The following is a 16,014-nucleotide window of genomic DNA, read 5'->3' as shown; positions in this document are numbered from 1 at the left end:
CTTAGAAAAAAGTTAACTGCTTTTCATATAACTTAAATAGTAATTACATTCAAAATAAAAGGGGAAAAAATATAAACTCACCATTAATTAAAATACAACTTTTTTTTTTTACAGCTTGGGACATTCCTTTAGAAATTAATATTACACCCTAGCACAAACTTCCTGCAGGATGGCAGAGGGCAGGATTCAATGAAACAACAGTCTGAAGTGTCTTGACCAGGCATGCACTACTTGTTGCTGATGCTCTCCGCAATGGGTCTGAGAAAAAGAAAACAGGAAGTGTTTAAATGCCATTACTTTAATTCTTGTCTAAATTTTATGCGTAGCATTAACAAGCAGGTTGTATCCCCATAGAATAAGGGAATTCTAACTTTTGCTAGAGAAGGCACCATGAAATACTACTTTTTTTCATATATATATATATATATATATATATATATATATATATATATATATATATATATATATATATATGCAAGCAGGTTGTATCCCCATAGAATAAGGGAAATCTAACTTTTGCTACAGAAGGCACCATGAAATACTTTTTTTTCATATATATATATATATATATATATATATATATATATATATTGACCACAGCAACCAAAATCCTAGTCTACAATGCCTGTGTTGTGAGTACTCTTCTTTATGGTAGTGAGAGCTGGTCTACATACTCCAGAATCAGCTTGATTAGTCTCACCTCGAGACATAACCAAGACCAGTGAATCCTCTGGGCACATCCATTGTCTTTCAAGGCAGAAGGAGTCCATATGTATAAGCCAGTGATACCCAACCTTATTTGGTCTGCGAGCCATTTTAACTTTTGGCATTCGTGTTGCGGGCCATATCACCAAAAAGAAAAAAAATATATATACAATAAGCTATTTTTAATAGTTTTATTTGTGGACCTACTTACATATATTAATCTGATGCATGAAGTTTATCTTAAAATATCTTTTGAATATCTTGCTGCATAGATGAAATACCAAGTTGGAGCAATGAATCTAGATGTTCCTCTGTGAAGCGATTACGTAACATGGTTTATGCCTGTGATCATCCTTAACACTTGTTTTCGAAGATTTGGAAAAGTTTCTGCAGTTAACATGGAGTAGAAGTCAATATTCTGAATCCCTTTAAAATTTGTCAAGCAGGAATGTCTGGCTTTGTAAGGCAATTAGTTCCAGTTGCAGATCTGTCAAGGCACTTGACAAGGCACCCATATCTCCCACTCAAGGCACTTAACAGATTGGCAACAAACAGATTTTTAAAAAGACGGATTTCATTTTTTAAATTATGAAAATCCACAAATCTTTCACTGAAATTATCCATCAAGGGCCTCAGAAGTTGAATCATTCTTTCTTTTGGGAAAGACATATTTAGCTGCTTACCATTTTGTAAGAGTAGTATAGGTTGGAAAGTGGACAACATGCACCCTTTCCGCCTGTTGAATGAAGAGTTGCAACTTTGTTTGGAAAGGGCTTATGTCCACATATACATGCAAAATCAATTGTCTTTCCCTTGTAGTTTGGTGATTAGTTCATTTAGATGTGATGTGATGTTGCGAAAAATTGCCAAATCCAACAACCATGAGCAGTCATTCGGTTGTGGCACTTGTTTAGATTTCTCTGTCATAAATATTTAAATTTTGTGTCTCAACTCAAACAAAAACTTTTAATACCTTTCCTCGGCTTAACCTATGCACATCTTGATATTCTGACTCTATTTCTTCAGAAAATCTTTGAAAGTTCTGTGATTCAACGCCTGTGATTTCATTAGATTTACAGTGCTGAGCACAATCATCATCACATGGTCCAGATTCAAAACCTTTTGTTGGTGAATGAAGCAGGGAAGCTGCAGGGGTTCAGTTCTATTTGACTTAACAATTTTTTTGAATAACTCTTGTTATTAGTTCGCTGTGACATCCAACCATATAAGTTGTCACTCCAATTAATTTATTCCAAGGAAGAGCAAGGTCCTCTATGATGGTTGACACTTCTTTGAACAGGTCTTATCCAGTTGTAGTCCCACGGATGCTGCTCATAGCTGCTAACTCCTCTGTTTTATCAAAATTGCATTCATTTTTTTTGTCTCATTTTGTTTAATATTCTCATCAATTTCCCAATCTCTAGTTGTAACTTTACAATCTTGTCTTCGCGGCTCAAACCAAGAATGCCATCATATGTGTTTATGTGTTTGGTTTCATAATGTCTTTAAATGTCCACTTTTTCATTTCTTAGGCTCTCCCATTTCATTAAATCACAAATTTTAAACAATATGGTACCAAATGCTTTGATAACAAAATAGCATGACCCAAATGGTGCTTTGTGTTGCACACACAAGGTGTCAAGGACACTGCTAGCTCAAGACAGTAGCGGAATTTTCCAAAAATTAAAAATGGCTGTCAAGTCTTATCACCATTAAAAAAAAAAAACGTGTTCCTACAATAAAATAAAATATTTAATGTGAATATTAAAATACCAAACATAAAGATTCATCCAAGAAAGAGTGAGAATCCTAACATAAAGAAAATATTTTTTCAACATTCTAATTTTTTACATTTTTTTTACATTTCGTTCCAATGTTTCATCGGGCCGGATAGCACGACGTCACAGGCTGAATCTGGCCTGCGAGCCATAGTTTAGGCATCTCCAGTATAAGCAATTGTACCATTCAGAATTACACAAAAACAAATTTACTGTGACATTTCACTAATATAATGAAGAAATAAATTACATTCAGAAACTCTTCTGCCATATTGAAATCTGTGTTGCAGTTGCTATCCTCTGTGTCAATACCTCAAACCTAGCACTGAGTTTTAAGTTTTTATGAGCTTTTGATCATTCTGGGTTCAGAAGTTTGTATATGACCTAAGGGAAAAAAACAATAATCAATAAGTTCATCAAATGCAATATTGGGGAAATTGATATTCTGAAGAAATTTATAACATCAATAAAACTTTGCAAACAAGTTTGCCCCAGCTATGAAAAATTGATAGACTAGTTGTAAGACAAAAGCTTGGCTGCCTTGATAGACTAACTGTATGACAAAAGCTTGGCTGTCTTGATAGACTAACTGTATGACAAAAGCTTGGCTGCCTTGATAGACTAGTTGTAAGACAAAAGCTTGGCTGCCTTGATAGACTAACTGTATGACAAAAGCTTGGCTGTCTTGATAGACTAACTGTATGACAAAAGCTTGGCTGCCTTGATAGACTAGATGTAAGACAAAAGCTTGGCTGTCTTGATAGACTAACTGTATGACAAAAGCTTGGCTGCCTTGATAGACTAACTGTATGACAAAAGCTTGGCTGCCTTGATAGACTACTAGCTGTATGACAAAAGCTTGGCTGCCTTGATAGACTTTCTGTATGACAAAAGCTTGGCTGCCTTGATAGACTAACTGTATGACAAAAGCTTGGCTGCCTTGATAGACTACTAGCTGTATGACAAAAGCTTGGCTGCCTTGATAGACTAGCTGTATGACAAAAGCTTGGCTGCCTTGATAGACTAACTGTATGACAAAAGCTTGGCTGCCTTGATAGACTACTAGCTGTATGACAAAAGCTTGGCTGCCTTGATAGACTAACTGTATGACAAAAGCTTGGCTGCCTTGATAGACTAGTTGTATGACAAAAACTTTAGTCCCTTGAAGAACAATGGGTTCATAAAACCTCATCTTGGTGGCTTATTTGAAAAGTGCACATCTTGGCTATGACTGTATTTATCTCACTATTCATTTTTCCAAATTCTGAGCCATACATTTAGACTAATCCAATGATTTAATGCCAAAATGAATTAACTGTTACCCATAGTGCTGCTTCTTGGCTACATTGATAGTAATTGATAACTTGAATGTATGAAATAGAATATGTTACTTTGAATGGACGTGCCACATTATTGTCTATATTGTTTGACAGCATGGCGCTTTTATTTCCATCTTGGACATCTAGTGTGCTAACAACTGTTTAAAGTGGAGGGATGATTGTGTTTACTCAGAAAATAGTTCTGATCCCATCAAGGTCTAGAGCCATCTTAATATACCCCCCCCCCATCTTAAAATCCAAAACATGTATAGCTATACTATTGGTGAAACCCCTCTTACACAGAGGCCTTATATAATAATTATTTTGCTTTCCTTATGAAGACCCCCTCTACCAAAACCCACCTGCTTCATAGAAGCATTTGTTAACCCACCACAGCTCTTTAATGACTATAGGCCTACTCAGTAAATAGACAAAAGATTTGAAATAAAATAATTTGGTCCATATAATGTTTGCATGGCTCAGAATCTCTCCCCTTTCCACCAATGCCCTAGACAATCACAGAGCTCTTCATTATATTATATTAATTGAAATCAGAATTAATAAAGACAAGGGAAATTTTTAATGAATATTTTAATGAGAGATTGATTAAGAGTGTACAAGATTGGAGATAAACCAAAACAGCTGCTGATTACAGAAAGGCAACAAGTTTTGGTGTTACTGAAAAAAAAAGGATAAAAAAAAGTTTTTGTAGAAAATTTCTAGAACTAGATTAAGAGATTTTTTTTTAATGTCTTAGTTTGCCATCTAACGATCCTGAAAGTAAAAATGCCAGTCACCCAGGACCCCCCCCCGGTTCAGAAGTCAGTGCTTTACTACTCAGCAACCGTGCCTCCAGTGTATAGCTCTAATTATTTTTTTCTAAATCCAGATCTATCTTGAGTTTTATCTAATCTAGATGTAAAGGTCTAGTCTAGATGTAGGCCCCCCTATCCAATTTTTATTTATTTTACATGTTTAGGTTGTTCCTTTAGAGTTGAAGATAGTATACTTCCTAGTCCCAACCTTCCGCAGGACGACGGGGGATGGGAGTGGGCAGGGTTTGAACCCAGGACCATCAATAAATCCAAACGACAGTCCAGCACGCAAACCACATGAATGGGAGCCATTTAGACTCTAGATCTAGTCAATCATCACTACGAAGTGCTATGGTTTATAGTTACGTTATTTTACAAATACTTTTTTCTTCTACGAAATGTAACAAACTGCAGGGGTTTTAGTTTTTGAACTTTACTGCTTTAGTTAACTTGAGTCTAGTTTACAAGAATTAAAGTTATATAGATATATCTATATAGATCTAGTATTATAGTCTAGATATCTATAGCCTACCTAAGTCTAGAATTCGTAAGGTCAAATCTGGATAGATCTAGCATTATATAGATCTATAAATTAGTTGAATTTCATGTTAGGTCATCAGATATTGCGCTCAAGCTATTGATTATTGTGGTTTCTATCTGGACAAATAATATAGTGAACAATATGAAGCGTGAGTGTGTCAAACTTCTGTCGTCATGATCATATTCTAGATAGTAGATCTAGATCGTAGATCATAGATGTAATGTATTCATTTTCATATCCCTGTCATCCAATGAATGACAATGAAATTATGAATGTGTACGTAATAGAATTGAACAAAGGTACATTAAGATTATATAAAACAGTGCACCAGTGCAGAATTATATTCTTGAAGTAATTAAACAGACTAACAAGGATGAGACTTGAAATATTAATCTAGATTTCTAGAGCTAAGCTTGATAAAATGTTGCTTGCGGATAGCCTTGTTAGCCCTCGATGAACAGAACTCAGGATTTTCACGTGATTTTTTATTAAACTTTTAACATGGAAGAGCATAACCTTTGTGCTTGTGTTTATTTCTATTTTTGCATTATTTAAATTTCGCAATATTACCAGTAAATACATTTAGATATAGCTAGATATTTATTTAGCTATTATGAGAATACTCCTTCATGTCTCTTGTTGCTAATAAAAAAATATCATTCTAGACACAATTAAAACCATTTGTTAAGTGCCAACGAAGTCCTAGATTTACTTGCTTTTTATTAATTATAATAAAGATGGGAGAGAATAAAAAAAGCCAATTAATAATTGGGATATTGTCTAGTATCACTTGTAAACAATGAAAACTTTTTTTTTTAAAATCTGGGATCAAAATTCTCGATCTAGATCTAGATCTAGAATCTAGGATAATTGGTAATAGTAATAGAATACAGTTACTCTCAGAGTTACAACTTGAACTTCAACTAGAGTCTATTATATTATTATAACTAGATCTAAATCTTGTTAGGCACCTAGTTTATATTTTTATTACTAGTTAGTTAGAGACGCACCATAGAGCCATAGAAGACGTAGATCTATATATAACTAGATCTATATAATAACTAAGGAACGGGACTAGTGACGCTTGGGATATTTTGGGTAAGAGACTGGAAAATCAGTTAACAATAGGATTCTCTTGGGTAATGACGTGTTTTATTTGACAGAGACTCTGACTGTGGCTTGTGTGTTATCTTTGTGCTGTTGTTTAACTACATTGACATTGAATACACCCAAACAAGAAACCCAAACGCTTGCTGAGTAATTGATTGAAATCTAACAAACATCTACAGTTGACTTCAGTACAGAATTAAACATCCATCATAATCTATAGTTAAGACAATGACAAGGGAAAACTAAACTTATTTATCTAGTTATTTAAGTTATTATTATCATAATTATGACTTATACTTGTTTTATAGTAAATATTTTGATTCGCCTCCAATACTATTATCATTATCATTTTTTATTTGTGAAATGTACATTGGCTATGTACAATGTACTATAATGATAATGTCTATAATATAATGTAGATTCTCTTAGTCTCTTATTATAACCATATTGACCATATAGTTAATATAGTATCTATATCTAGATTCGATCTAGATCTAAGACAGACTAAGACTTTGAAGGGTGAAAAAATCTCTAGCTTTCATTCCCCTCAATAGAAGCTGATTTACTGTGTGCTTGAACTTTTTTCTCAGTGCTGTTTCAGTGTGAAGCTATTCAGTTTGCCTCTTTTTATAGGGAGAGTAATTGATTGTTACAGTAATTATATTTTTTAAAACTATTTTTACTGGCTACGCTATATAGATTTAGTTATAAATGCCTAAATTGTAGGATGGCATATACTGATTACTATTATAGACTAGTTTTATTTCTATCTTGGAACCTAATGTGCTAAGCTAACACCTGTTCAGTGAGGGAGTATTACTGTATTTGTCCAGGTACTGATGCCTTTGTCTTCTGTTGTAGGCTCTGTTTTGCTTTACAGTGTGGAGCATTTCAGTTTGCCCCAAACCAGCATGAGTGATTGAATTATACAATTATATTTTTCAACTATTCTTCTGTTTCCCTGCTATAGATTTATGAAACAATGTTACAAAAAAAATTGTCTTTTTTTTTTAAGAAACTATTGTTATGGGCTATTATGAAGCTAATATTGTGTTGATTTGTAGGCCTAATCGGCTGTGGGCAGTGTGGGCCCACTTAGCTGCAGTTACTCTTTTTGACCATGATAAAATGCTTTTACGAATTATAATGACTCCTATAAAATGTAGGTTATGTATGCCAATTAGTATTCAAGATGCAAATTTTCCTTATCATTTCATTACACTGTAACTATTTATCTTGTTAAATAATGTCTATGTTCAGCAGAGCATTACTAAGTAACTATGGATTACTTGTTACCTTTAACTTTCATAAACTGCATCATAAGCCTTTTAATTACATTTATTATTTCAAGAAAAAAAATGAGTTATAAAAATAATAAAAATATATGAGTTCAAACCTTATAAGCATGCCCAGTATGACACAGTACCGTTTTTGATTAGTGTTATCCCTCATTGCCCTAATGGCATTCCTAAACAGCCCTAATGGACGCAGTTATCCTTTGCACAATGGCCTCATTAGGGACCAATATGGGCTACCCTAATCATGCTAATATGGGCTAGAATGGGCAAAATCACTACCAGAATTATGCCATAATCAAGCCCACATTAGCTCCAATAGTTTAGTAACTGATATCTTTATTATGCCATAATCAAGCCCATACTAGCCCCAACGGTTTAGTAACTGATATATTTATTGCGGCTCAATTAGGGAAAATCTTTATTATGCCATTATCATTCTGATGCTGGCCCCAATGGTTATGTAACTGAGATTTTCATTTGGGTTAATTAGTGAAAAATGTCTATTGTGCCATTATGGTTCTGTTACTAGCCCTAATGTTTTAGTAATTGTAATGTTATTACGGTTTACTTAGGGATTTTCTTCTTCTTCTTCTAGCCAGCTTTTTGCTTTTGAGCTATGAGCTCCCATTCAAAGAGGATAAGGTTTATGGTTTCATAAGGGTTGGTGCAGTGTCTACAAAGGGATAGGTTTGTGGGTATTATTTTTTTAACATAGGTGTGTGTCCTATTCTTAGTTGAATTATGGTAGATTTCTCTATGCGGGGGGAGGAAGTTAAAGTTTGTTTGGCTTGGTTATTTCTTTGTACATAGCTCTGCCTGGGCGAGGTAGTTAACAAGTCTGGTTGTTCCATAGATGATCCCACATTTGATAGTTTATCAGCCATTTCATTTTCTATGATGCCAATGTGTCCATGGATCCACTGTAATGTGATATTGATATTTAATGTTGACATCATCTGATGAATATCATGCTTAGTGTTGTCAACTCTCTTTGGCTGGTTGAGGTGCTTCAAATGATGCTCTGTTGATACAGTTATCCATAACAGATCTGACATCCAGTATATAACTGTCTTAAGGTTTTCTTTTCAGCTCCCCAGGATGTTCCTGCTAGATTTTTTACTTTATTAAGTCTTTTCATGCCTTTTCTTTTGAATCTGCTGTAAAGTGTTTCAGAGACAGTCTTTGGTCTAATTTTAAACCTAGATACGTTAAATTTGTTTTCTTTTTTTCATTAGCTGTGATTCTATTTTTAATTTAGTTCGTTTTGCTGTTTTGTTGCTGTTGCTAAAGATTGAATAAACCGACTTTTCTTTGTTTATTTCCATTTTCCATAATTTTGAATAGTTGTGAGTGCTCTATTTAATTTGGATCTAGTCAGCACTGGATATTACTCTATTGTCCAAATTTGATCCAGAAAAAAATTACAGATGTTATTTCAAGAGCAAGAGAGAGAGATTTACCAGTAGGTCCTACTCATATCCATGAGTCAATCTAGTCATTTATAGTTTAATCAGAGACTTAAACTGCTAAATTGTTTTCCCTGGCTGATTGAAGCAACTCATTCCATGTGTAGTAGCACTAGGGAAGAAGGGGGGTATATTTTTTAATCATCAGCTCCCCCCCTCTTCTTTTCAGATCTTGCAATCCATAAGGAAGATGATGTAAAGCTTCTCTGTTTATATGGCCTATGGTTTACAAGGGTGTGATATGGTCAACACAATGACCAACCACATTTACTTTCCCCAACTAATCTCAGGTATCCATCAGACTTTAAAGTAACTTAGTCTCATGGACGTCGTAAAATCCCAGTCTTCACTGAGATTTGAACAAATACAGCCAAAGGCTTTACCATTTAGCCATCACACCCCACATTCATCAGCTTGGCTTTTGAGTTAGTGCTAGGTTGATATGTACACAAGTAACAAATAAAAATGTTTAGCACATTGAAATCTGTAAAGATTAGTCTAAAAAGCATCATGAAACAAGAATACTTTCAAGTTTTCATATTTAAGACTGTTGATAAAGATGTTCTACTTAAAATTAATTTGATCACAATCATAAATAATCTGTCAGCAAGTAGATTGCTCCTGAGGTATCTTCATATATTTTGAATATAGATAAGTTATTGTATACAGTAGAAGGAACTTTTAGTTGCTTCATTTTAAAGTTTATGCTTTACTAAGCCAGTAATGAAGTATTCAGTTCAAAATAATAAAGGTTGTGAGTGTACTGTACATTTTTGTGGTACACATTAAGATTTTATACAGCCTCTTAACCTACCTTACTTAGACTTAGGTCCTCCCGCGCCGTTCGGCGCATTGGGCGGCAAGCTGTCTCCATAAAGATCTGTCACTGGCAATGTCTGAAGCCTCCTCCCACCTGGTTTCCACTGTTCTGAGGTCCTCCATGAAGGTGTGTCGCCAAGTTATACGAGGACGTCCCTGTTTGCGCTTTCCTCGTTTTGGCTTGCATGTTATCGCAACTCTTAGTGTGCGTAATTCATTTTGACGTAGAACATGTCCCGCAAACCTCATGCGACGCTCAGTCACAACCTCATTAAGTGTTCGACTCCCAGTTTGGCATAGGATTTCCTTGTTTGAGACCCGATCTGTGTAACTGACTCCCAAAATCCATCTCAGCCATCTCTGTTGAGCCACATTTAGTCTTTTCTCAATTTTGACAGATGACTTCCACGTCTCACATGCATATGTAGCAGTTGGAATGACGATTGTGTTGAGAAGGTGTATTTTTGTCTCGAGTCCAATGGCTTAGCTAGTCCAAATAGGCTGCAGCCTTTGGAAAATGCTCCCTGCATTTCCTATTCGGCATGCAACATCATGGTAAGCATCTCCATCATTTGTTATGATGCTGCCAAGGTACGTGAACTTGTCCAGCTCTTCAAGCTTTGACTCGCCAAGTCTGACGGGGACACCTTTTGCCTTATATCCCACTCGCATAAATTTAGTCTTAGCCTACCTACATATAGAATATTTATCCTATAGTTTTTATTGCATTATATAACTTAATATATTGTGAGGTCAGGTACCAATAGATGCACATCATATTACATGTTACTTGTGGACCAGTTCCCGGATCATATGATAATGCTGAATATGACATCCATTCCACCCCTGAAGTTAAGCGCTTTAACCCTATGAAATCATCTCACACCCCCCCCCCCCCCCGACAATAAAATTTTTTAAAAAAAAGTAAAGTTCCCCTTTTAGACCTTGCGATCTATAGGGCAGATGATGTAAAGATTATCAGTTTCTGTGGCCCACGGTTAACAATGACCAACCACCTTTACTTTTCCCAAACTAATGTCAGGTAGGCCTACCTATTAGAGCTGGGTGGACTCATAGGCGCCCAAAAATCCAGAAATTAAAAATCCCAGTCTTCGCCAGGATTCGAACCCAGGACCCCTGGTTCAGAAGCCAAGCACTTTTCCCCTCAGCCACCGCACCCTTTGACAATGAAAAGAAGTAATACATTTTTCTTGTAAACATTTGTAAAATTTACCACATGCTTTGTTTTCATTCCTTGTATACTGTTTCACTTTGACCTTATATTTGCATTGTTTACCAGAATGTTTAAAGAATGCCATATTGCAGTCAGTAGCAAGTATCAAAGAAAACAATCCATGACTTTGTTGGAGCACCTTTTTTGATGGGCACTGGTGCACTGGGAGTGTTATTGTTTGCTTCTGTAATGTTCTTGCATATATAGGCTATAGGGCCCTAGTATTATTTCAATTTTCAACCATGTTGATAATATGAACTTGTACTTTATAGATTGACCTGTATTGTTGCTTAAAAAAGACATCTCAATACTTCTTTGCCAGATATTGAATATCATCTAACTAGAGTTTGAAATAGTATAGTAGTTAATGAAGTTAATTTGTTTCTATTTCAGAGAGATTTGTGCAGACTCCACCCTGTGGGTCAGCTCATGAGCAGAATGAAATACACAAAATGTCAGGAGGCAGGATTGGCGAAGTGGGAAAATTCTCCAACCTGACTTGATAATTACTGATGCATTAATCTTCTATATATTCAGGTAGCAAAATTCTGTTACATATGTTGTACTTTAAAAATAGAATTTGCATATCTTTTCAATTTGAATTCATCATTAAAGGAAAACTCTGATAGTTTTGACAATTTTTGATATAATATAGGCCCTATGTGTTTTGATTTACAGATAATGATTATAATTTTATTTTTTTTCAATAATAACTCAATAATTGATTTTTTTTTCTGACGTAATTTTCCTGGGCATTCAAAACGGTCAGACTTCCACTGGGTTTCTATGTGACGTCAGACAAACCTATTAATTTACTCAATTTACTGTATAATGGAAAACCATATAGTAAAGTTTACATTCTTGTTATATCTTTGTCTATGCAGTTAGATCTAGATCTTGTAAGCAAAGAAAAAAAACTGCATGTTAAAAGTAGATTTACATGCTTGAGTAACCATGGCAGTGTGTATTTTCTCACCTGACCACTCAACACACAACAAAACACTATTGCTTGGTTGTCTTGTCATGATTGACTACACATAGTCAAGATTAGGCTTACACTGACCAGCTTGTTCGAATCAGTCAGACACAGGATCTATTTACTGTTTGGAACAGGGAGAGGCTTAGATGAAAATGTTACTTTTTTTCTTGAGTTGGTTATCCTAATGCTTTTAGATCTATCTATATTTATATATAACTGTACCATAGCTCTGGACTAGGCCATCACTAAGCCTAACTGCTACTGTGAGAATGAAGCGATATGATTTGTTAAATCTAGTTTCCATTTCAGTATTGTTGAGGGAAGTGACATTTGCCTAAGCTAACAACAAAATCTTTAAGAACCCCGTTTTTTTGAGATGTCAAGAAATTACTGACTAATACCCTAAATATAAATGTTTCTAAGCGTTTAAATAAAAAAAGGTAAAATGTTTACTATTACAAATTTTTACGCAGAATTTAAGTATGTCAATAACTCAAATTTGAAAAACCATCAGAGTTTCCCTTCAAGGAACTTATATTTTCTTGCATTTAAACCTGGAATCTACAGCATACACTTTATCTTAGTAAAATAAGAAATCAGTTCAAACAAAGAAGAGGATTGCTATTAAGTTTGATTTCATTTTTAAAATGTAAGCTAATTTCACTTTTACTGATAGGAGATATGAAAACCTTAAAAAATGATGGGTGTAACACACAGTGGTAGAGAGATTTTTTTTAATTAAGGTATCCCTTTCTGAACTAGCAATCTACATGGCAGATGTTCTATGTTCAAAATTTAAATAGGGTTTCATGTGACCAATGACCAACTGCTTTTACTTTCCCAGTTTGGAAGCCTAGTTCTCTACCACTAAGCTTGTTATTAAAAAAAATAAGAACAAATTTTAGGCAAGAAATAAATCAACTCTCTGTGAACAGTTTGTAATCTTTATGCCCTGTAAATTATTTATCAGTCTTTAAAAAGGTAGACTATTACTATAGCTCTAAACATTTCAAAAGTTATTTTGAATTTTTTAGAAATGACCGGTCAGATGAACATTAAAGAGTTATTTTCTAAAATAAATAAATAAAAAACAAAGACACACTGATAGCCAAAAGAAATTATTCTATCAAAAAAGAAAATGGAATGAAATATGGGCAAAACTAATACCACCTCAACATCTGACATAATGGGCAGTAAATGTGGTTAGGGGTTCTAGTTTAGAGTAATACACAAATGGAAACCATGTTGTTTTGTTTAGTGCATGTATGTCACCATATGGTGAAGAATTTGTGGTTTCCCAGACCTATTGAGATGGAGATCAGTGGTACATGTGCAGGTGCAAGAAAACTTTATTATTAACTTGCAATGAAAAGCATTTGAAATTTTTAACAATAATTTGCCTTTTCTCTTACAGGTAAAATAACATGTAGAAAAATGGTACTATCAAAAGTCAACCTGTCATTAGGACTTTATGAATAAGTTTGAAAGTATTTATTTCAGATGATGTTCCTACATGAAGTCATATAAAGTACATGGATGAAGACGTGCATAGAGAACTCAACATGTCATCTAGTTTGGAATGTGAAATAAGCTAGTTTTTTAGTTATCTTTTTTTTTAATTTGAAAAAGTAATCTTTATCAATATTTGTTGAAGTTCTATTCAATATTTTTTTTTAAAGAATAAAGAGTCTTTTCTAAAAAAGGTGAAAACAAGTTCGAGGAAATATTCATGGCCTTACAGAGCTGAATTTATAACTGAGATGTTAGGATAAATGTGAAGTTGGTTTTAAATAACTGGCATGTTACAGCTAGTCATATTTGTTTATTTCTATATTTCTGAAAGTCTATGCATGTTGATTTGACTATAAACATCCTCCCTCAACTTACAGTATGTTAACCTGACAATACATAGCTACTGTGACTTAATGCATGTGACCAGACACTACATTTCCTTTATTACTTACTGCATGCTTACCTTACTATACACTCACATAGCAACTGATTGTGTTTTTGTATAATATTGTTTAAATCTCACGAAAAATAATTTTAATTATTTGAGATTTTCAGAAGAATAATTAGTCTTTTCTGATACAGATCAAACAACATGGAGGAAACGATGTATTTCCAGAACTAAACATGCCTCCTTGCCATTGTGATTGAGGTGAAGTTTAAGTTATTAGACTTTTATTGAATGTTTCTTCAAGCAATATGGCAAAATAAAAACATTGCAACATACTGCATGTTGACTTGACAATACAATTAGTTTTTGACTCATTGCATATTGACCTGGAATATACAGATGTAGGGACTTGTTGCTTATGGAACTGATTTCTACAATATTTAAGGAGACATACTGTATATTGACATTAGGTGTAAGGAAGTTGAAAAGGTGATTTGACAACCATATTCTACTTAAGAGTAGTCAAAAGCCTTAAGTTCCCATCTACCTAGCTTATGTATAGCTCCTCGTGCCACACCCCAGCAAATCTTGGTTGATTGGCTGAATTACATGAGTGAAAACAGTTACTGAACAAAAGGATTTGTAAAGTAAATTTTGTATTGATAATTTATGTATTTGTATTTTTTTAGCAGAAATAAAAAAAAAAAAGATTACAGGGTTTGTAGTTCCCTACAATTTGTTGTTTCTGTTTTCCTCAGGCCATAATGATTATTAGACAGAAAAAACATTTGAATCAGTCATTGAATAATGACAGGAAGGTATATCAATTTCCTGGCCATTCTACATCATTTTGTTTTTGAAATTGTGTACAAAATATCAATTGATCTTAAAGATATTAAACTGTTAAAATAATCAAGCTGTTGTAATAGTTAAATATATTTTTTTAAACTATTACTGATATTTCGGTACACACACACACACATAGAGAGTGCAAAACATTGATTCAATCCAACATGTCAAGCAAGAAACAAGTATTTTATGATGATCTTTTGAATTAAATTTATTTTTAAAAATATTACAAAATAAAATTAATGCTAATTATAAATAAAATAATACATTAGGAGCAACTTTAAAACATGTCTCTGAAATGGTATTGCTCAAATAAGTTATTTCATAGTTGAAAAGAAAATATATCACAATCATACTTTTTTACCCAAACTGAAGAAGGCAGATGACATTTTATGTAAATTTAGCCAAAGATGTTCTTTTAGTGAAATGAGTACATGGAGTCCAATCCTTTAATGCTAAGTAGAGAAGAGGAATGCTAAAACAAACAAATATTCACATTTGACTAGAGTAACACCTTTAGTAAAATCATTACATTTTAGAGACTCTTCAGGATTGAAGACTTATAAAAGTAAAGTATCAGCAGCCATAAATCATAAAACACTGAACCATAATCTTTAAATTACAAAATAATATCTAATGTAATACTCAGACATTAATGCTCCAAAAAACACAAAGATAAAGGCACATTCTTCATTTCATAAGAAATAAATTGCATAGATCTTAACCAGAGTTGCCCATACCCTCAAGAAGCGCTTTAAAGACCAGCTGAAGTGACAATCGGCCTCACTGAGAAGAGAAACGTCTGAAAGCAAAGTCTTCCCAAAGAGAAAGCCTTAGAACTGTTAGAAATAACGCAAGGTACACATTGGAGACCGACAGATGAACTATGAAGGTCTCAACTACGAGTGCATACTGTGACTTATTACATACCTGTTTTCAAGTCCCACATTGCGAATGGGTGTGCAAGACCGGGGTGGGAGAAATCATTTCTCGAAAACAGATCAAACGGTATATCAAAAGAATATTAAGACTAAAATAGATTTATACACTTCTTTAACCAAAATCTTTTCCGGGGGGGGGGGGATGTTATGTTTTTAAAAAGCTTATAACAAGTTTAGCTGTCTGTCTTGTTTTTTTTTTCTTTTAACAATAAAAATAATCGCTTTATAACATTTATAAAGTCTATATATAGGGCTCATCA

The 16,014-nt window shown here is 33.9% G+C and overlaps 1 long non-coding RNA gene across 4 annotated transcripts; it reads left to right on the top strand.

The window, feature by feature from the left end:
- Positions 1 to 5,879: 5,879 nt before the first annotated feature.
- On the top strand, positions 5,880 to 14,850 carry LOC106072795 (uncharacterized). Of its 4 annotated transcripts, none has more exons than XR_008778273.1 (4): positions 5,880 to 6,031; positions 10,250 to 10,406; positions 11,479 to 11,622; positions 13,565 to 14,839. It is a non-coding gene; the product is annotated as an uncharacterized LOC106072795 (long non-coding RNA). The 4 variants fall into 4 exon arrangements; XR_008778274.1 differs by lacking the exon at positions 5,880 to 6,031 and having other exon boundaries at positions 9,745 to 10,406; positions 13,565 to 14,225; positions 14,723 to 14,850; XR_008778272.1 differs by lacking the exon at positions 10,250 to 10,406 and having other exon boundaries at positions 5,910 to 6,031.
- The last annotated feature ends 1,164 nt before the right edge of the window (positions 14,851 to 16,014 follow it).

The sequence above is a fragment of the Biomphalaria glabrata genome, chromosome 6 (assembly GCF_947242115.1).
Source record: "Biomphalaria glabrata chromosome 6, xgBioGlab47.1, whole genome shotgun sequence".
NCBI lineage: Eukaryota > Metazoa > Mollusca > Gastropoda > Planorbidae > Biomphalaria > Biomphalaria glabrata.
The sequence above is the reverse complement of the archived record's forward strand: the minus strand, read 5'-3'. Positions and strand labels throughout refer to the sequence as shown.